Source organism: Gymnoscopelus microlampas (genome assembly GCF_963454915.1).
Source record: "Gymnoscopelus microlampas genome assembly, chromosome: 8".
Taxonomy (NCBI): Eukaryota; Metazoa; Chordata; class Actinopteri; order Myctophiformes; family Myctophidae; genus Gymnoscopelus; species Gymnoscopelus microlampas.
The window spans coordinates 28,059,726-28,082,590 of NC_139945.1; the positions used below are offsets into that span (position 1 = coordinate 28,059,726).

The window sequence follows — 22,865 nt, forward strand, 5'->3', positions numbered from 1 at the left end:
AATCAATCAATTATGGTTTCCAAGTGCTATACTGCCACCGGACATAAACATTAAAACATTAAAACAGATCAAATAATTGCTGTTTGTGGTTCTATAGGGCGTTGGTGTAAAGTAACTAAGTACATTTACTCAAGTACTGTACTTAAGTACAATTTTGAGGTATTTTTACTTTACTGGAGTATTTCCCAATTCTCAGTACTTTAAACGAAATGATGCAACGCTGATATATATAGTGGATCTAAGTGGTTAAACTTACTGAAGTGATGTTGGTGAATTCCAAACATTATCAAATTATTCTTCATCACCCCTGGACAGGCATCAAGGCACCCTAGGGTGCCACGGCACCCACTTTGGGAAACCCTGGTGTATGCTGAGCAAATAAAGATCTAACAAAAAAACAAAGAAATAGTCACTTATTCTCCAAAATTGTGAATGAAGGTATTAGCTGAACAGGATGTGACATTTCAGTCCATCCAACTTTCCTCTCGTCCCTGCATACTCTTACTGGGCCATTAGGTACACATAAGGTGAAATCTCTGGAATGCCATAAACAGCACATTTCACAAAGATTTACAGAGAACATCAACAGTCCCTGCATGGGGCTTGAGCCTTGTCACAGATGTCTCATCCCACTTGGCAGCCTCCCATCCCCTCCCCAGAGACACCTTGTTCTACACAAACCATGGCTAGTCTTTGAACTGCTCTCCTGAGAGAGTTGTTTCCATACTGGGGATTCCCAAATTATGTCCAGTGGGTCTCCATATGATTAGCTTAATGAGGCTATAAAAATGTAACGAGGGTTGACCTTTGCAGTCTTTTCGCTGACCTTTGAGCTTTATCAGTGTCAGAAAAAATCAGGGCCGGTGCCAAAAAATCTGGCTTACTCTCAATATGGATTGAGAGAAGTTTCGGATTAAAAAAAAATATCTGGAGCGATTAGTTACAGATTTTGTGCTCAACAAAATCAGTTTTTTATACAAAAGTCAACGTCCAATCTTTTTGGTGACCGTTTGTATTTCCCAAGGTCCTAGAAAATCGAGACCTATCCCATTCAATTCAGCGTCTTTTTTTGAGTCTGAAAAGGTGTTTTTTAATTTAAAAATAAAATATTTTTTAAAAATGTGAGAAAAGCTAAACTTTGAACTATTTCAAAAATCTATAACTTCTTATTAAACAATTCTAGACTATTGATGTAACCTACCATTCGACTCAATATCATAAAATCTATAACTTCAATAAGAAGTTATAGATTTTTGAAAAAAAAAAGTTAAGCTTTTTTCACAATTTTCAAAAATATTTTTTTTAAATTAAAAAACACGTTTTCAGACTCAGAAGAGGACGCTGAATCGAATGGGCTAGGTCTCGATTTTGTATGACCCTTAAAAAGTGGTTTAAACAAGCGTTAAAGTTTAGTAAACTTGAAGCTTTTTTCACAAACATATTATTATTTTATTTTGACCCTTCCACCCTCTTATTTATATGATATTGAGTCGAATGGTAGGTTACATCAATAGTCTAGAATTGTTTAATAAGAAGTTATAGATTTTTGAAATAGTTCAAAGTTTAGCTTTTCTCACATTTTTAAAAAATATTTTATTTTTAAATTAAAAAACACCTTTTCAGACTCAAAAAAAGACGCTGAATTGAATGGGATAGGTCTCGATTTTCTAGGACCTTGAGAAATACAAACGGTCACCAAAAAGATTGGACGTTGACTTTTGTATAAAAAACTGATTTTGTTGAGCACAAAATCTGTAACTAATCGCTCCAGATATTTTTTTAAAATCCGAAACTTCTCTCAATCCATATTGAGAGTAAGCCAGATTTTTTGGCACCGGCCCTGATTTTTTCTGACACTGATAAAGCTCAAAGGTCAGCGAAAAGACTGCAAAGGTCAACCCTCGTTACATTTTTAGAAATTGTATTTTTCTTCGAGACTCTGGCTTTAGACTAATGTGATGGCGCTGATTCCAAATATGCAAGTTTCTTTTTTCTCGGACAACAGGAAGTGCCTCAAAAGGCCACTTCCTGGTTGGTTTTAGGGTGTTCCAAGCCTGTGATTTCTCCGATACATTTTTTTTCCAAATCTACACGTAAAATAATGCTAAAATTTGAAATAATCAAACCCTAATATCAAATCATGATTTAATTATCCCTTAATTGGCTATGGTTACGGCTTCGCTATCTCGCTCAATATCTCGAATACGATAAGGACTTAGGGTCCACTTTTTGGATATGTTGTAGAGCTGGCTGAGACGCACATGTGGATGTCTTGTTTGTCCCGTTACGACACACTTCTATTTCTGACTTTGTCCTTTGATATGGTCTTAAGATATAAGACTCTATGTGCCTTCTGAAAGTGTAGGAGGTCAACTTAGGAGTGTCGTACCGGGACAAACAAGACATCCATGCGTGCGCCTTGGCGAGCTGTACAACATATCCGAAAGGTGGATTCTAAAAATGCATCGATTTTGAGATATATCGCTTTATTGCGCGAAATAACTTGACATTTGACCCTAGCCAATTAAGGAGTATGGTAAGGCCGTGTGCGAGGAGAGTTATATGGGCGCGTTCGGGGCGACGCGCTGACCCAGAAACAGGTGTCCAATTTTGTTTTTACTCCTTTCAAACAGTTTTTCACTATTATCTCGGCCCCTAGGGGGCGCTGAAACAATCGGACAACGTATTATTGATCAGCTCTTCACCCCGGACGCGTCCATATAACTTTCCTCACACACAAACATGTGGTTCTGAAAATTAGGGTTATTGGGCTTCTTGAATAATTTGGCCACTATGTGTACACAGTGGTTACTCCCTATGGTCTGAGTATCTACAGGGCTGACAAGGGACTAGTAAAGTATAATAGAGAGTATTAGTTTGGGTGGAAGTCTGCAGTAGCCTCAGAGTGGTGTGCACCTCACTCTGCTATTGCAGACTGTCTCTGCTTTAGGGCGTGGCTGTGATTGCAATGATTGACAATTGCAAGCACTGGTGTGACTGATTGATTGAGTGAGACTGAGTGTGTGTGTGACTGTGTGTGTCACTCTGTCAGTGACACACAGACAGCAGTGACACAAACCTTTTGAAAACCTTTTGAAACCTGGGTTACATCAGCCCTGTAGATACTCAGACCATAGGGAGTAACCACTGTGTACACGGGCCATAGCTTGTGTTCACGAGCCATAGTTTTGCATGAGCCACAGTAAAGTACTGTCTTTTATAGCCTCATAGAGCCCAGCAAAGCCTAGCAAAGCCTACTAGAGCTTAAAACAGCCTATTAGAGACCAGTAGAGTCTAGTACAGTACAGTACAGTACAGTACAGTACAGTACAGTACAGCCTAGTGCACCAAAACTAGTATAGTCCAGCCTGTTGGGAGAACAGACTAGGGGAAGGTGGTATAGGCCATACTAGCATGGAACAGGCTGGACTAGGCTAGACTAGAGTGTACTAGGCTTTAGCAGACTCTAATACTCTCTATTAGACTTTACTTGTCAGCCCTGTAGATACTCAGACCATAGGGAGTAACCACTGTGTACACATGAACTAACTACAGTAAGTGGCTTACTGCAGTCGCACCTATAGATGTCTGTGTACACATGAACTAATCACAGTAGATCTGTAAAACACGTGGATGGGCTAATTAGATCTGTAAAACATGTGGATGGGCCTATTAGATCTGTAAAACATGTGGATGGAGCAATTAGATCTGTAAAACATGTGGATAGGCCTATTAGATCTGTAAAACATGTGGATGGGCTAGTTGGATATGTAAAACATGTGGATGGGCTAATTAGATGTGTAAAACATGGATGGGCCAATTAAATCTGTAAAACATGTAGATGGAGCAATTAGATCTGTAAAACATGCGGATGGGCCTATTAGATCTGTAGAACATGTGGATGGAGAAATTAGATCTGTAGAACATGTGGATGGAGAAATTAGATCTGTAAAACATGTGGATGGGCTAATTAGATATGTAAAACATGTGGATGGGCCTATTAGATCTGTAGAACATGTGGATGGGCTAAATAGATATGTAAAATATGTGGATGGGCTAATTAGACATGTACAACATGTGGATGGGCCAATTAAATCTGTAAAACATGTGGATGGAGCAATTAGATCTGTAAAACATGTGGATGGGCCTATTAGATCTGTAGAACATGTGGATGGGATAATTAGATATGTAAAACATGTGGATGGGCCAATTAAATCTGTAAAACATGTGGATGGAGCAATTAGATCTGTAAAACATGTGGATGGAGCAATTAGATCTGTAAAACATGTGGATGGAGCAATTAGAATTGTAAAACATGTAGATGGGCTAATTAGATCTGTAAAACATGTGGATGGGCCTTTTAGATCTCAACAAATGGCTCACTGCTGCCCTCCATTGGGAAATTGTAGTCAGCACAGGTGCCGTACACGACACCCATATGCAAGCGTACACGCCCCATTATAACTATGGGGGCGTGTACGCTCACAAGTACTTCGAGCCTATATTGTACACGAGGCTTATATTTTTCTATTGGAACTCCCTATCGTGTACGGCTTAACTATTGTTATTATTACCCTTATTATTATTATTACCCTTATTATTATTATTATTATTATTATTATTATTCCAGTGTGTTACTGCTCTATACATTACATTATTATTCCAGTGTGTTACTGCTCTACATTCAATTATTACCCTTATTATTATTATTATTATTACCCTTATTATTTCAGTGTGTTACTGCTCTATAATTACATTATTATTATTATGATTATTATTACCCTTATTATTATTATTATTATTATTGGAATACAATACACACGGGGTGCCTTAAATATTATAAAATGCATTACAAAAGCGATATCAGCGTTGCATCATTTCGTTTAAAGTACTGAGAATTGGGAAATACTCCAGTAAAGTAAAAATACCTCAAAATTGTACTTAAGTACAGTACTTGAGTAAATGTACTTAGTTACTTTACACCAACGCCCTATAGAACCACAAACAGCAATTATTTGATCTGTTTTAATGTTTTAATGTTTATGTCCGGTGGCAGTATAGCACTTGGAAACCATAATACATTATGGCAGTCATGGCGAAACTTTAACCTGGTGTTTGCACTTCTGCATTTACAGCCTGTACATCAACATAAATCTTCACACTTTAAATATAAAATTATTAACTCATGGCCACAGATGTTAAAATCATGTATGGGTTCTCAAAAGTACCTCTATCTTTTGTAATGTTCAATAAAAAGCCTTTTAATCCAATTGCTGGCCATTTTCTCCATATGTTTTCACCTGACCCTATGGGTTGAAAGGTGTACTGCACTCACGCAACATTACAACTCTCTGATAAAATGGCCACCAATCAGATTAAAATGCTTTTTATTAAACAATACGGAAGACACGGGTACTTTTAAGGGCCCGCACATAATTGTAACATCCGTGGCCATAGGGTCAGCACCTTTTTAAAACATTTGAACGTTTAGATAGATCATAAAACATTTGTTTTGTCAGATCTTTATTGACACTGACAGAGACATGAGTACGAACACGCGGAATGCGGAAGTAATCTGACGTGACGTCACGGGGTTGGAAAAGTTAAACAAATCTCTCGTTCTCAACAAACACTTATCGAAAAATGATCAACAAAATATGAAAATGCACAGAATATTTCCAGGTTTGTTTGGGTGGTGATGTGTGTTATGTTGCATTTAAACAACGTCTCTTAGCTCACGTTGTGTCAGTCCAATGTAGATAGATAGATAGATAGATAGGTTTCATATCATGACACTTCAACCTGATGTTTGCACTTTTTCCATTTACGGCCCGTACATCTACATAAACGTCTAGATTTCAACTATAAAGTGCTTACCCCATGGCCACGGACGTTACAATTATGTACGATCCCTCAAAAATACCCGTATATTCCGTGTTGTTCAATAAAAAGCATTTTAATCCGATTGGCTGCCATTTTCGTATAGAGTTATAATGTGCAATACACCTCCCAACCGATAGGATCGCATAGTTGAAAGCTGATGAAAAGACGGAGAAAATGGCCGTCGATCGGATTAAAAGGCTTTTTATTGAACAATACTGAAGATATGGGTACTCAAGCTGGAACGTACACCATTTTAACATCCATGGCCTTTAGTTAAGCACTTCATATTTGAAATCTGATCGTTTATGACCTGGACGTTAGCGTTGTAAATGGAGCAATCCCCACCACACCCACCACACCATGTTGAACGTTCCTTTGCACATGCGCAAACCACATAGTCCCGTTTGGACTTTTTAGGGCGTTAGGGAGAAATAACCAGGACTATATTTATGCTAAATAGTAAAGAAAAAGCCTTGTGATGAATTGCTGTAGCAGTAAAATAGAAACATCAACAGAATGAAGTGGTATAAGTGAAATTAAACTTATTTGAAATTAAACAATGAATTGACTTCATGTGCTAATGCAATGGTTCTCAAACTTTTTCGTGCCAAGGACCCCCAAATAGACACTTATTAGACCGCGGACCCCCATTTGAAATGATAAGCCAGGGACCCCCATAAGAGAAGATTTTTACGGCTCTCTAGCAGTGATTTCAACCATTTTAATTTCAAGGACCCCCAGTTTGACATGCATTAGGCTACGGACCCCCATTTAATGGCATGTAGGTCTCTGGGACCCACTTTCATATTGTAAAATCAATGTTCATTTAACTCTGAGAGTGTACAAATGGAACCAAATGGACCTGTTAGGGTCCATTTGGTTACATTTGTACACTCTCAGAGTTACAGACCCATAAGGGTCCATTTGGTCCCTGTCCATCATTTAGCTGGGGACCCCCTGGAACCCCCTCAAGTACCCCTGGGGGTCCCCGGACCCCACTTTGAGACAATGTGCTAATGGTTATCAGCGGTAGGCCTGAAAGATGACGGTCATGGACATTCTTCAACCTGGTGTGATGAATTGCTCAATTTACAACTGTAACGTCTACACAAACGTACAGATTTCAAATATGAAGTGCTTACCTAAATGCCCAGGATGTTATACATGCCGACGTTTCAGCATGAGTACCCATATCTTCCGTATTGTTGGATAAAAAGCATTTTAATCCGATCGTCGGCCATTTTCGCATAGAGTTATAATGTGCAATACACCTCCCAACCGATAGGATCGCATAGTTGAAAGCTGATGAAAAGACGGAGAAAATGGCCGTCGATCGGATTAAAAGGCTTTTTATTGAACAATACGGAAGAAATGGGTACTCAAGCTGGAACGTACACAATTGTAACATCCGTGGCCTTTAGTTAAGCACTTCATATTTGAAATCTGATCGTTTATGTTAGCGTTGTAAATGGAGCAATCCACCACACCCCTCCCTTACCAAACTTAACAAATAAACTGATTTTTATCATTTAATAATGAATAAACACGATGGCCCAAATTACATTATCAATATCATTAAATAATTAATAATTAAACACAATGGCAACGCAATTTCGGTCAGCAAAAAATAAATTAAAGAATGAATAAATAAATACATTATGAAAAAAAAATCATATAAATTCACTGAAGGACGGGAAAATAAAAAAGAAATTATAAATGTGACAATATAAATGTTATATAATCAAAATGCATTTAAAACCACCGCAATATTAGCCCATGTTGCCATGGCAACCTCTCAATACCATTAAATGGGACTTCTGCAGTAATTTTTGTAACCCGAGTCTGAAAGAGGTGGGCGGGGTGTCCGAGAGAACAGCCAATGGAGAAGACTTTCCATTAAATGGGGTTTTAGGAGTAATTTCGGTAACCTGGGTGAGCGGGGTTGCAGAGATTGTACAATTCCACCCCATAGAATGGGAACATTTGGAGCAATTCCTTTCCATTGAATGGGGTGATTCATAGTAGATCGGGTGCACCGATTGGTTCTGCAATGCAGTTTTCTGTTTGACTCTGTGTTTCACACTCAGAAGGCTGGGAGAATGTCCTCCAAGCGTTTAAGAGCCCGAGGGCTATGGGGTTAGTGTTAGATTGGTTCAAGTTAAGGCGAAGGTTAATAATAATTAGACCTTCAGTTTTCAGCTTGGGGGGGGGGGGGACACGTGCTCAGGGACACCTCGACACTTTGCCGGGGGGAATCGACCCTGTGGCCTTCTGCTTCCCAGGCCGGCTCTCTAATCATTCGGCCATGGCCGCCCCATAAGGCTTGGAGTTAGGGTTGGGGTTATTACGCTTAGATTGCTAATGGTTAGTGTAAGGTGATAAAGGAATTCATGTCAGTCAATTCAGTGTCCCTCAAGTATATGGATACTTCAGGTGTGTGTGTGTGTGTGTGTGTGTGTGTGTGTGTGTGTGTGTGTGTGTGTGTGTGTGTGTGTGTGTGTGTGTGTGTGTGTGTGTGTGTGTGTGTGTGTGTGTGTGTGCGTGCGTGCGTGCGTGCGTGCGTGCGCTAAATGGTGCATTCATATAAATGGTAAATGGTGCATTTATGTAGCGCTTTACATATATTGTGCATTACAGGCACAAACCTGCTCACCGGGAGCAATTAAGGGTTCAGCGTCTTGCTCAAGCACACTTCAACACTAAAGGCCTTTGCAGACAGGGTGCAATTAGTCAATCAGTTTTTACCGCATGCGAAAAGACGCACAAATCGAACTGGGTTCAATTGAAAAAAAAAAAAAAGCATCGTCGCAGCCACTTGCCGCACGGCAAATTCGGAACCGGTGTGCATGAGGTCATAGAGAACCATGTGTTCCTTAAAAAAAATGTATTGTCCGTTTTTTTTCCGTGCAAAAAATCGCACCCTGTCTCTGCAAAGGCCTTAACTCTGGGGGAGCCTGGGGATCGAACTGCCCATCCGGCCGTGTGTGTGTGTGTGTGTGTGTGTGTGTGTGTGTGTGTGTGTGTGTGTGTGTGTGTGTGTGTGTGTGTGTGTGTGTGTGTGTGTGTGTGTGTGTGTGTGTGTGTGTGTGTGTGTGTGTGTGTGTGTGTGTGTGTGTGTGTGTGTGTGTGTGTGTGCGCGCGTGCACGCGTGCGTGTTCATACAGTATGTATGCACATTTGCGGGCATGTGTGTGCCTACTGAATGTGCGGTATGTACGTATGTTCATACACCTGTGTGTGTGTGTGAAGAGGTCTTTGGAGATATCTGCTTTTTCAGCAGCTCTGGCTATTTGACAAGTTGAGTCGGTGATGTTGAGGTTTTAGTTGGCACTCGGTGCCACGCTATGAGCTTGTAGATCTGCTACTTTTTGAATAGCCAAAGTATAATATAATGGTTATAGCTCAAATCGAAAATGACACACAGATGCGTTCCCGGATTGAATGGGTTAATGTTTTAAATGATGAATTATTCCATTGTGAGACCCCCCGGTAGGATACAGTACTTGTCTTTACATAATTCATCTTGGCATACTAGAGCCACTGTAATGCTTTCTGTTCTTTCTTTTTTTTTATTTTCCTCCATCCATGTTCAGAACACTTTGCTTTTCACAGTGTGGTAGGGGTTCAAATAAATCATTCTCTACAGGCAACAAAATAGGTTAAAAATGTATGACTATTGAACAATTTCTTGATGCAGTTCTCAAACTTCTAACTCAACGTGAAATAGTAAAAAATATTTCACTATAGCAACAGTACAAAGAAACAAATAAAAAATATACGGCACCTCATGGGAAAGATGCTTGAGTTAAGGCAGAATCCAACAGACAACAATCACTCCCCCCCCCCCCCCCCCCCCCCCATTGAAAACATGCAGCTTTCATGACAAAACATGTATACAATCGTATTTATCCTTTACAGTTTAGAAGAGTGAATTGATAAAATCAAACACAGTCACTGGTGTGAAAGACAGACAACAATACAGGCCACACACACTGACACTGTGTGGAAGAAACAAGCATTGCATTAAATAATTGAACAACTGACTGCTTCTACCACGCTCACACAGTTACCACAGATGTGGAGTGAAGACAGGCATATATCTCCACAGCTCATGAAGTAGATTATTTTAATTCAAAAATAAAAATCCTGTTCTTGAAAGACTGTAAGTCATAGACAAGCCAAGAGGGGCATGAGTGTTGTATGGAAATATTGCTATATGTTATTTTATAATCCTGTAAGGATTTTGATGAGGATTTTGGACAAGATGATTGATTGATTGATTGATTCATGAATGAACTGCAATTGAATATCTTGGAGGTAGGCTAGATGTGTTGAGACATTGATTCCACTAATACAAACATCCAAAACAAATAATGACAGCTTGAGCGCAGCAATGGTGGAAAAAGTACTAACATTTTTTTACTTAAGTAAAAGTATCAATAATGCAATGTAGAAATACTCTGTCACAAGTAAAAGTCTGGAATTCAAAATGTACTTGAGTAAATGTACAAAAGTACTGGTATCAAAATGTATAGTACAAAAGTAAAAGTACTCATTATGGGAGTTTTCAAATGTATACAAATCTTTTGAAAATAGCAGATCTACAAGCTCACAATGCGTCGCATCGCGACGCATTGTGAGCTATGATCACAATGGAGAATCACTGGAGAATTCTGCAACACAGGATTAACTGCATTCCAAAGTGTGGGACCGCTATACCTCATTGTTAACGGTCTAGTGGTACATCAATCACTAAGGGATATGAAGGATCTGGATTGATATGTGACATAACAATGAATGTTCCGTACCCAGCATTGTCCTGGTTATTGTGAGGGTGAAATAAGATCTCACTCTCCCTCCCACTTTCTCTCTCTCTCTCTCTCTCTCTCTCTCTCTCTCTCTCTCTCTCTCTCTCTCTCTCTCTCTCTCTCTCTCTCTCTCTTCTCTCTCTCTCTCATTAACATGTAAATGAACTTATAATGGACTTTAAGATGCAGTCACAATCTCCCAGAAGACTTTCAATTAATTTTGCAATTATTATGTTTTAGTGTTAGTGTTAGTTAGTGACGCCTTTCCTAATCAACGATTTAAAATTAAGCAACACCATTTTAACTCTCACCGAATGGGTTGATGGTGTACACTCTGCTTGAATTACTTTAATAGTTTAATTGAAAACTGACAATGATGAGTAATGAGTTAAGTATATACCTCACTATGTATGGGACAGTTCTGTTTAACTGGAACGTGTGTCACTAACAAATTAAGGATTTAATAACTGAAATTAACCAAAATTAGGTCATATATAAAAATAAATATATTAACCCATTCAATCCAGGAACGCATCTGTGTCACTTTAGATGTCTTTCGCTATTCAAAAGTAGCAGATCTACAAGCTCATAGCCAGGCACTCGGTGCCACACTATGATCTTGTAGATCTGCTATTTCTGAATAATGGTGAAAATGTGTGCAATTCTTTGAATATAATGTCTTCTAAATCCTAACAACAAAAAATCGATATTTTACAATATCTTTTACAAACATTTGAAGAGAAGAAAACAACCTTACAGAATGAGATTTAGACAATGTTAAAGTACATGTTTTAGGCCCTCTTTGGACTGCCCTCACATAGGACTACAAACTATTTGGACTGCCCTCACATAGGACTACAACTGTATTTATTGATATAACATCATAGACGGTTAACCGCGTCCACAGTCCAAAGGTTAAACATTTACCAAAAAAGGCCAAATGCCCATCATCCCTATGCTACACGTTTATGTTTAGTGAAACACCAAACACTGACTGATGTTCTCCACCAGAGCAGAGCTCATAAAGGCATGTTCCGCTTGGGATCATAATACTAGAGATAAGCATTTTTTTTTACAAAGTGCACTGATGCAAGACATACTGTATAAATGAGAAATGCAGTGATTTGTGGCATGCAAAAAAAAATGATTATAATGGCATTGAGCGGTGGTGTAAAGTAACTAAGTACATTTACTCAAGTGCTGTACTTAAGTACAATTTTGAGGTACTTTTACTTTACTGGAGTATTTCCAATTTTCAATACTTTTACTCTTACTCCACTACATCTCAGAGGCAAATATTGTACTTACACTCCACTACAATGATTTGAAAACTTTAGTTACTAGCTACTTTGCAGATATACAGTACATTATTACATTATAAAACAAACATTAACCACTTTAGCCCTATTTTATACCTAGGCTATTTGAAAATAGCCAGACTTTTACTTGTAACAGAGTACTTCTACATTACAGTATTGATACTTTTACTTAAAGGAGGAGTTCACCCAAAAAAAATACTTATTTTCTATCAATTGCACACCCTATGAAGCCTTGAATCCATGGATTCTTTTTTGTTTTTGTCGCATTCTTAAGCTAATAATTTCACTTCATGGGGTGTGTAATTGATAGAAAATAAGTCATTTTTTGGGTGAACTCCTCCTTTAAGTAAAACATTTGAGTACTTTTTCCACCACTGGCATTGAGAATGGTTTATCCAGTGTTGAAGCCTTATGAATATGGATGTGCATATCAACAGTAATCCATACAGAGATCTCGGGCTGCTATATACTGTAGATGTGAATGAACTGATGCTGAACCAAGACAACAGGGTTGGTAGAGAGGTTTCAGCACAAGAATGTCCTACAGCCAATAAAAGCAATAAGAGTAAGTAACTGACTAAATACAACATGGTGCTTTTGGTTTTACAACCCATACTCTTTGGGATGTAAATCTATTGATCCAATGAACCCATAAAGATCGACACAGTAGCATACGACGTAAATGCAGTAGCAATACAACGTACCGTGTACAGTGGTGGGAAAAGTGCTCAAATGTTTTACTTAAGTAAAAATGTCAATACTGCAATGTAGAAATACTCTGTTACAAGTAAAATACAAGTCCGGAATTCAAAATGTACTTGAGTAAAAGCACAAAAGTATTGGCATCAAAATGTACCTAAATTACCTCAAGTAAATACTAATTATGCAGAACGTCCCATTTCACAAGTTCTCAAATGTATAAAATGTTTACAAATCTTTTGAAAATAGCAGATCTACAAGCTTACAATGCGTCGCATCGCGACGCATTGTGAGCTTGTAGATCTGCCATTTTCAAATAGCCAATATAGGGCTGAAGTGGTTAATGTATGTTTTGTGTAATAATAATGATGAAAATCTACAAAGTAACTAGTAACTAAAGTTTTCCAATAATTATAGTGGAGTAAAAGTACAATATTTGTCTCTGAGATGTAGTGGAGTAGAAGTAAAAGTATTAGAAATTGGAATTACAGTACTTGAGTAAATGTACTTAGTTATTTTACACCACTGACAGCAGCATTAGAGTTGCACTGTACCTCTGCATCATAGGAGACCTCAGTAAAACTGCATTTGAAAATAATTCTGTAGTGTTTGTTTTTACCTGCATGGAGTAATACTGTAGATGTTGGAAATAGTCAGATAAATACAGTCAGTCTCAGATAAATACCCAAATTATAAATGTGTTTAAGAAGGAAAAGTAAAACCTAACCAGATGCAGTCACAGTCTGGCAAAATACTCTCAATGATTTGTATCCTGAAAATATTTTAAAGACTTTGTTATGTTAGTGAGGCATATCCTAATGATTCCAAATAACTCTTAGTCACATCATTTTGACATTGAGGGTTGATGTACTGTACTATAGCGTCCTGGGCTGTCGGTTGGCTGCGGATAGAATTCTGATTGAGTTTTTAATGTTGTCAACACTGTTGATGAGGAGGCTCTACAGGAACTTCACTGCCTGCTGTATTGTAGATAGATACATGTGAGAGATAAAAACTTGAAAACATTTATAAAAGACATCAACATATAAAGCATCTGTCCGTATTGTGAGCTTGTCGATATGCCATATTTCTTTTTAAGATTTAAAGGGATAGTTCACCCCCGAAATGATCAAACAATCAGTTACTCACCACATGAAGTCTTGAATTCATGGAGATCTTTTAGTTTTTGTCACATTCCTGATTGAATGTTCCAATATTTAATTCACTGAAGTAAATATCACGCAGATCATAATGAGCAATACTTAAAACGATCACTTATAAGCAGGACAGTTAGTCCTCCCTAGATAATACTGCTGTGAGAGTTGTTTTGGAGTTGGCCTTGTACTTACCTTTAATTAATCAAATATTGTAATATTGGATCCGGAATGTGAGAAGAAAACAAAACACCTCCAGGAATTCAAGGCTTCATTCATGGTGTAATTGCAGAAAACAAAGTCATTGTGTGTGCGTGTGTGTGTGCGTGTGTGTGTGTGTGTGTGTGTGTGTGTGTGTGTGTGTGTGTGTGTGTGTGTGTGTGTGTGTGTGTGTGTGTGTGTGTGTGTGTGTGTGTGTGTGTGTGTGTGTGTGTGTGTGTGTGTGTGTGTGTGTGTGTGTGTGTGTGTGTGTGTGTGTGTGTGTGTGCCAAAGAGCTTAAGTGAAAGCATCGTCTGGAGTTTTTATTTATTGAGTATCTCCTCACATAAAACTCTCATCTGCATTTTGAATGGCCTTGATGAGGCCAACATTTAGGCCATAAACTCTTCCCTGTATTCTTGTTTCCATGTCATGCACGCTATTGATAGTGAGGAAATCACACAAGTCACACCAATATTATACTATACCAATGCACTAATATTGATATTTTACGTAGGCTATGCTGGCATAGTAAACCCTGGCTGGGTCACCTGGGCAAGGGTGTATGTTGTATGTTGCGAGACCCGAAACACCCGATGACCCCAGGCTACAACACTGATGATACGTCCCAGTTGCATCCATGTGATGTTTTTCTTTACTAGGTGAGAACCTTTCTCACTTGTACGTATTTCTGTGATGGTTTTTTTTTTTTTTTTAAGATTTTTTTTTTGGGGCTTTTTATACCTTTATTTAGAGAGGGACAGGGAAAGTAGGCTGACAGGAAATGGGGATAGAGATGGGGGGTGACATGCAGTAAAGGTCGTCGGGAACGGGAGTCGAACCCGCGACACGCTGTCAGGCTGGCATTGCAGCCTAGGGTGCCTGGACCGATGTGATGTTTTAATAATGTTACTTTTGTACTATTTTTATTGTGCAAATAAAAAAAAAACGTCCTCTTCCTCATTGAGAGCATTTCCGTATTCCATTCTTACAATGGGAGTCTATGCTAGTGACGTCAGTCTCGGCTCTGGTACCCAGAGCAGTGGTTCTCAAACTTTTTCAAGTCAATTGTAGAAGTGGAGACACATGTGAAGGTGGAAAAGAAAGTAGATGATGCTGTCAGCAGAGCCATGAGCGACTTTTGTAGCAAGTAGGGAGAGAATTGGACCACTGCTGGCGCTGAGCTGTACCTACATTTTTTGGTACAGAGATAGGGTACGGGCTTGAATTGTGTGGCAGGATAGGATAATCAAAATCTACACATTTTCAAATAATTGTAGGGGAGTAAAAGAACAATATTTGACTGGAGTAAAAGTAGAAGTATACAAAATTGGAAATACTCCAGTGAAGTAAAAGTACCTAAAACTTGTCCAGTACTTAAGTAAATGTACTTAGTTACTTTCCACCTCTGATCTTACTGCACTACAGTGTGTTATTCAAAAGGCAGTGTGCAATTTGTTGACAGTCTGTGTTTTACTGAATGTTTGTATTTTTAATAGCAGTTACTGTATGGGTCTATGACAAATTTCCCCTCAGGCCTATTAACACCGTCCTATCCTATCCTATCCTTACTATCCTATCCTATTGTTCATGGACTGGAGTTAACAATTTACCCACACTCATTCATTTATCCCAGATGTTATGCAAACAATAACCTTCTGTTTACAACTGTAGTGGATTGATTTTTTATTATTATTCATTAGCAAAACACCTCTTTGATTAGGAGTGATTGAAAGCAAAATAATGGCCGTTTCTCTCCAGATCAATTATACTGTAGCACTCAAAGGAACAGTAGGAAGTCTCTCTCAGTTTCAGTCAATTAGCATAATGGGGTCAGCAGGTCGGCAGTAGCCTCCCTCCATTACAACCATATGGTTGGTAGAGACACAGCTGACATGAGGAAGAATTCAGGGAAACGTAATATTTTGGCTCAATACTTAACAGTGGTGGAAAAAGTATCAATACTGCAATGTAGAAAAATACCTCACAAGTAAAAGTCCGGAATTAAAAATGTACTTTGTTAAAGTACAAAAGTATTGGCATCAAAAAGTACCAAAAGTATATACTCATTATGCAGAATGTACCATTTAAAGTTTTCAAATATTTTCAAATATTTTGAAAATAGCAGATCGTCTATATTCAAATGGCCGCAATGTATATAGGTTTTCAAATAAATGTAGTGGAGTAAACTTACAATATTTGCCTCTGAGATGTAGTGGAGTAGAAGTTAAAGTATTGCAAATTTGAAATACTCCAGTAAAGAAAAAATACCTCAAAATTGGACTTAAGTACAGTACTTGAGTACATGTACTTAGTTACTTTACACCACTGCTCAAAGTAGAGTGCCTTACTGAGCTAATAGGCACACGCCATCTCTCTCTAGGTCGTCCTCAGACGAGCCCTCCATCGTTGCTTCCAGTCATCCTGGTTCTACATGCATCTGGCCAGTTCGTTGGTACTTGGCGCTCCTGCATCATTCTTGAGTACATCCACGTATGTCATTGTGGCACGTCCTCGTGACCGATGCCCGTGTGTTGGTTCCCACAGCACCAATTTGCTGGCTGGCAGTTCTTCATGTCTTTGGCAGTGTCCTGTTAGTCTCATTCTCCTGGCTGCTATTGTCTCACTCACACTTGGCATTCCCCCATACAGGATCTTGTTGGTAACATGTGTACTCTTGCTGATGTTAAGTACTGCACGCAACATTCTGGTGTAGCACCCATCTAGATACTTCTGCAGGGTTGGCTTCAGGGTCCAGCATTCACTGCCATAGAGGAGAACAGACTCTACCGTGGCATAGAAGAAGCTGAGTTTGATTATTCGGGGGAGGTTGGAGTTCCATACACTGGTCATGCCGTTCAGGGCCCTCCATGCAAGTGCCTTCCTCACTTACCTCACGCCATACCTGTTACTGTCTGTTCAGTACATGGATATAGAGAGACGAAATATAACCAAGCAAAAGTGTATTGTTTAAGGCAGTGTCTCCCAAACAAAGGATCGTGACCCAAAATGGATCGTGGGCCCATTTTCCTGGGTCGCCAATTGGCAGAGTAACATGCATAGCTATTCTATGGTTTGTGGATTCATTTGCCTAATACAAATTCAAGAAGAGAGTCTTTTTTTCAGTTCCTGGTCTGTTCAGCTCAGAGGCTGTTGATCAAGCCCCGACTTACGTCCCAGTAGCTACCCACGGTCAGTCCTATAGGGAAAGACAGGGCCACTCGGTCCGCTTCTCCGGAAGTACTCTGCCGCGACTCGGGGAGGCTCTGGCACGTGAAGGGACTAGGCTCTGTGGGTTGTCTCCTGGCCGGGCTCCTCCTTCGTCTCACCAGGTCCAGGACCTGAGCGCTGCGCCAGATCAGGTGCACCGCCCCGATCCAAACATTTCCTTCTGGCTTGATGGTTCCTTGGGCCGTGGTGGTACTGCAGGCTCCACTTGCGGATTGATTGAATGGCCCTCCTAAAGGCCTCACCGCGGGTTTGTTGGGCTTCTTCCTCACGGAAGACACAGCCTGGGGCGCTAACCCATACTGCTAAATACACCTAAACTACTACTAAGTAATAAGTAAAACATAGTAATGGGGGGGGGGCATTAGCAAGCAAGTCCAGTTCAAACAGGTGAGGTGGATCAGGTATTAGGGGGTTTGTGTTTATTAAGGAGCCTAATGGCAGTGGGGATGACACTGGCACTGCCCTTTGCCTTCCTGAATAAAGAGGCACCGTATCTCCTACCCGAGGGCAGGACCTGAAAGCAGGTGCTGAGGTTCTGAGTTGGGTCTCTCGCCATCTTTCCTGCTCTCTTCACTGTCCTCGAGTCATGGCAATGCTGAAGGGCAGAGCACTGCACCCCACAGAGCTTAGAGTACATTCAAATACAAGCAGTGTTACTGTGGGTTGGCTCTCAATAAAGAAAACAGAAAGAAAACTGCTATGAACTAATGTTCTGAAAGGTATTTGGTTTTCTTTTTTGTTTTTTTTCCCCATCTCTGGTTGAAGGAGTTTTGTCAGTGGAAAACTTGCACATTACTTTTTGTTCCATAAAGCAGGGTGTTTTCATCATAACTCAGAAATTGGACTCTTGTTTTGGAGAGTGTTTATCTGGAAAAATATTGTAATTCTTGTAATAGTTTTAATGACTGCCAGTTGTGAAATTATTATATATATTTTTTCTTTTAAAGTCTCCAAACCATCAGAACTTTCTATTTCACCTGTGGATCTATCTGGTGTGATTGTGTCAGGGGGAGTTGAGCCCAAACGCAGGCACCAGCAGGCAGAGCTAGTTATATGATGATTTATTGAGCAGCCAAGGGTCAAAACTTACAACGTAGTCATAAGACGCAGGAAAGGAGCAGATCTGGGACACAACCCAGAAACACTGAACACTATGTAACAGAAGGCCTGGGAGGAAAAACTAGAAACGAGTGAGACAGGGAGATACAGAGACAGACCGTAACATCTGGGTTCTTAATATATTTCTGGACAATGTTTATGTCAGTTCCAGAAATGTGTTGTTGTATTTTTGATTATAATTTAAAAAAATATTTTTTACATCAATTCCCATTCTAATTTAAATGTAACTGTAATGTCACCCAATTCTTTTACACATCTACAGTGTAGTTGAGTTCGGATTTATGCGTTCAACAAATGTATTTAATTTATTGTATTTATTGTAATTTCTTATTTCATCAGGATAATAATGAGTTCCACTTTGCTTGTACTTCAAATAAGCTGCTGATTGACCCATTGCTGTCGTCTTGTGTTGGCTGTTGACAAAATAGCCCTGAAGCAATTATTTGATCAAACAAAAGGCTAATCACTCCCCACGTAATTAATAGCTTAAGTAGTTATCCCATTGGCAATCACAGGGATTTAAAGCCTAAGCAATCTTTTCATCTGAAAACAAAGAAACATGTGTGCATTTCTATAGAATACATAGCGGAGGGTCGTTCGTGGTATCACACACGTAAAGGCCGCAAGTGTGTATGTAAGGCAATACTGGCAAGCGTTTCCATCACTTTTACTGGCAAACAATAGAGGTGAAAAATGACTCGCAACGGAGTTCATGCCCGTCAAACAAGCATTCAAAGAAATCTTCTTTAACACGCCCCATGAATGGGGCAGAGTCACCGTTCTGCCCAGGGGAACTGCACATGTTCCACTTCTTTCACTCTGCAGACTGTTTGTGTTTCATGGTCCCCATATTTCAGCACACGGACACTGCAGTTGTGGCACGAAAAGGCAGAGAGATTGTCATTGCTGTGCATGAGCCTCGCGTTCCAATTTTGGGAATGTCGTTATTGTCAAAATATGTTATATATATATATATATATATATATATATATATATATATATATATATATATATATATTCATGTGTTTTGAATAAAATGCAACATCTAGAAAATCTAGTTAGACGGCCTCTGTGGGAAGTTGTGTCATGATCCAAGGTATCCTGGGAAATATATAGAATTTGATATGACCTACGGTTCAAGATTTATTGTGCGTGCACAATAAATCTTGTAAATTGAAAATAGCCAATATACAAGCCCACAATGCGTCACGATGCGATGCATTGTGAGCTTGTATATCTGCTATTTTCAAAAATATTTGTATACATTTGAAAACTTGTGATGGGAGATTCTGCCATAATGAGTACTTTCACACACACACACACACACACACACACACACACACACACACACACACACACACACACACACACACACACACACACACACACACACACAGTTTTGTGTGTGCACATTTGTTTGTAGAAATTAAGATTTAAATCTGTGACAGTTTTGTTGTTGTTGTTGTTGTACACTAGTCTTCGTGTGTGTGTGTGTGTGTGTGTGTGTGTGTGTGTGTGTGTGTGTGTGTGTGTGTGTGTGTGTGTGTGTGTGTGTGTGTGTGTGTGTGTGTGTGTGTGTGTGTGTGTGTGTGTGTGTGTGTGTGTGTGTGTGTGTGTGTGTGTGTGTGTGTGTGTGTGTGTGAGTGAGTGAGGATCTGTATTTCTTCGTCTTGTTTTGAAGTGTTTCTGGTTCTTATTTTGTAGTACCATATTTTGTAGTTTTGTAGTACCTTGTCTAACCTGTCTTGTGATTTGTCTGTGTTTCCACCTCTGTCCTCTTAGTCCCCCAGCCTATCCCAGTGTTTATTGTCAGTTGAGTTCACCTCCTGTCCTGTTATCCCTGTGTCTATTTAAACCCTGTGCTTAAGTGTGTTCTTTGATAATTTCTCATATGTCTTTCATGTGGGTCCAGTGTTATTTGCCTGCCTTGTTTGGAGTTTGTCAATATACTGCTGGATTTGACCTGCCTGCCTTCAGTGTCTGCATTTGGGTCCTCGTTCAACACTTAACCCTGACTCTCTGTGTGTGTGTGTGTGTGTGTGTGTGTGTGTGTGTGTGTGTGTGTGTGTGTGTGTGTGTGTGTGTGTGTGTGTGTGTGTGTGTGTGTGTGTGTGTGTGTGTGTGTGTGTGTGTGTGTGTGTGTGTGTGTGTGTGTGTGTGCATGTTTCTACAGTAAATAATGCAACATAATCTCCTCATGGTTGAGACATGGCGAATATGCCAATATTTCAAGAGTGCAGCTGACACTATCCTTTAAAATGATTCATTCATACGACTATGCTCTTTAATAATAGAGGACGTGATGTTGATTTTCTTTGAAGCCGTGTAAAGGGTCGGATATTGTGCATGTCTTATTTATATATCACATCTGACACTGATGTGTCCGATGCTCATATCTTTTCCTGTGGAATTCACTAAAGACAGTGCTTTTAGGGGGTCCCCAGCAAAAGTAGTTAACACTGTGTAACAGAGTGTCAAGCAAGGAATTTAATATAAGTGTATGACTACGCCACCCTGGTGATGGTTAACCAGGGAAAATGAGACCTTTAAATCGGACTCCCCAACAATGCAAGGTTCGATAATGAGGCTTGAGACAAGAGCTTTGGTTTCCCCCCAAACATAAAGGAGATTTTATTTACTTTTAGCACAGAACATGGCAACAATTTATTAATGGCTTAAAAATATCAAATGCAGTGCTATACAATCAGGCATAAAATACGCAGTCACAATATACCACTATATATATAATGATGAAATCCCAAGTAATCACAACAATATTACTGACAACAAAGATAAACGAGCTACATCCGGTGCCGAATGGGCAGGTGGGCAATGGTCGACCAACACAAGGAGCTAAAATCTAGGGAGCTAGGCTAAACAGGTTAAAGAACCGACCAAGACAAGTAATGAAAAACACACAGCAACTAAATCACACTACATGCAAGAAAAGAGAGCGACACCGTGTAGAAAGGGTGCTCGCATTCACATCAAACCTGGAGAATGGTCGTGGACTATCGTGCTCCTAGTGACCCCTGTAGCTGGTCGGCTTTACCCCCCCGGCTCCCGCTTGGCTCCAGATGGTAGCAGCGCTCAATGTTTAGGGGAAAACAAACAAAAACATAAATTAGTACAAAGGAACATATAGCTCAAACAAAAGAAAACAAAATAATAACTCAAAGTAAACAAAACAGCAGTGGTGAGATCTACAGGGGGGTGGAAACAACAACATTAAGTATACAAACAAATCAAATAATCAAATAAACATAATAAATTAACAGTTTGTATACCTCAATTATTGTTATTCCTTCTCATTATCCCCCTGGCTCTCATCAATATGATAGTCCGGACCAAGACCCGAGCACCTCAACCTGGGTGATAACACAAACAAAGATTAAAATGCTGCTTTAAAACATAAAAACACAGTACAACACATTAAAAACGGACATGCAACATGCTACTCACCCAGGCAAGGACAAAGCTAAGAACACAAAATCAGACCCGGGTCGCAAAACCCGCAGCCGAAACCACAGAGCAGCTTAACGTTCGGCTGCGGGCTGAGCATTTAAATGGTAAAGCACTAGATTGTTAATGCGGAAGTGTAGCGCACGGCCGTCTCTATGGTGGCCCCTGAGGCTCACTCTAACCGGCTAACGCATACGGGAGTGGAGCGTGCCACCGTCTCTACGGTGGCCCCTAAGCCTCAAACTCCAGCCGGCTACAACTGCATCACCACTTTATCCATTTATATGTTTGCTATTCAAAAACAGCAGATCTACAAGCTCACTGCCGCGACTTTTTGCGTCACTGCGAGCTTGTACAACTGCTATTCTTCTTTTTAAATCTTTGGAAAATATCGAACATCTTTGGAAAATTTAGAATCATTTTGTTTTTTTGAATAAAGTCCATGCCACAAAACACATTTTCAGATGGAGGTATCCTTGACTTGAAAAAGTTTGAGAGCCACTGCTCTGGGTACCAGAGCCGTGCAAGAGAGTCACTAGCATAGACTCCCATTGTAAGAATGGAATACGGAAATGCTCTGTCTATCTCAATGAGGAAGTTCCAATGTTTGAAAAAAAAAAGATGTATTTATTTGCACAATAAAAATAGTACAAAAGTAACATTATTAAAACATCACAGAAATATGTGCAAGTGAGAAAGGAAACCCATACAGGGCTTATACAAGGTTCTCACCTAAAATAATAAACAAGTAGTACGTTAAACATAGTAATCAAACATAAGACACGACAAACAACAAGTACCTTGTGTGCAGTTCAATGTGTGGGTGAGTGTGTCTGTGTGTAGAGTGTGCGTGAGTTGGTCTTATAATATTCTTTAAAGGAGCAGTTCACCCCAAAAAATACTTATTTTATATCAATTGCACAAGCCACGAAGGCCGTCATGGATTTGTTTTAGTTTTTGTCACATTCCTAAGCCAATAATTTGATTACCG

At 39.5% G+C, this 22,865-nt stretch overlaps 1 protein-coding gene across 1 annotated transcript in view; it reads left to right on the forward strand.

Moving 5' to 3' along the window:
- The window catches only part of ets1 (v-ets avian erythroblastosis virus E26 oncogene homolog 1), a 252,782-nt gene that overhangs the window by 54,851 nt on the left and 175,066 nt on the right, over positions 1-22,865 (forward strand). The window lies entirely within an intron of this gene.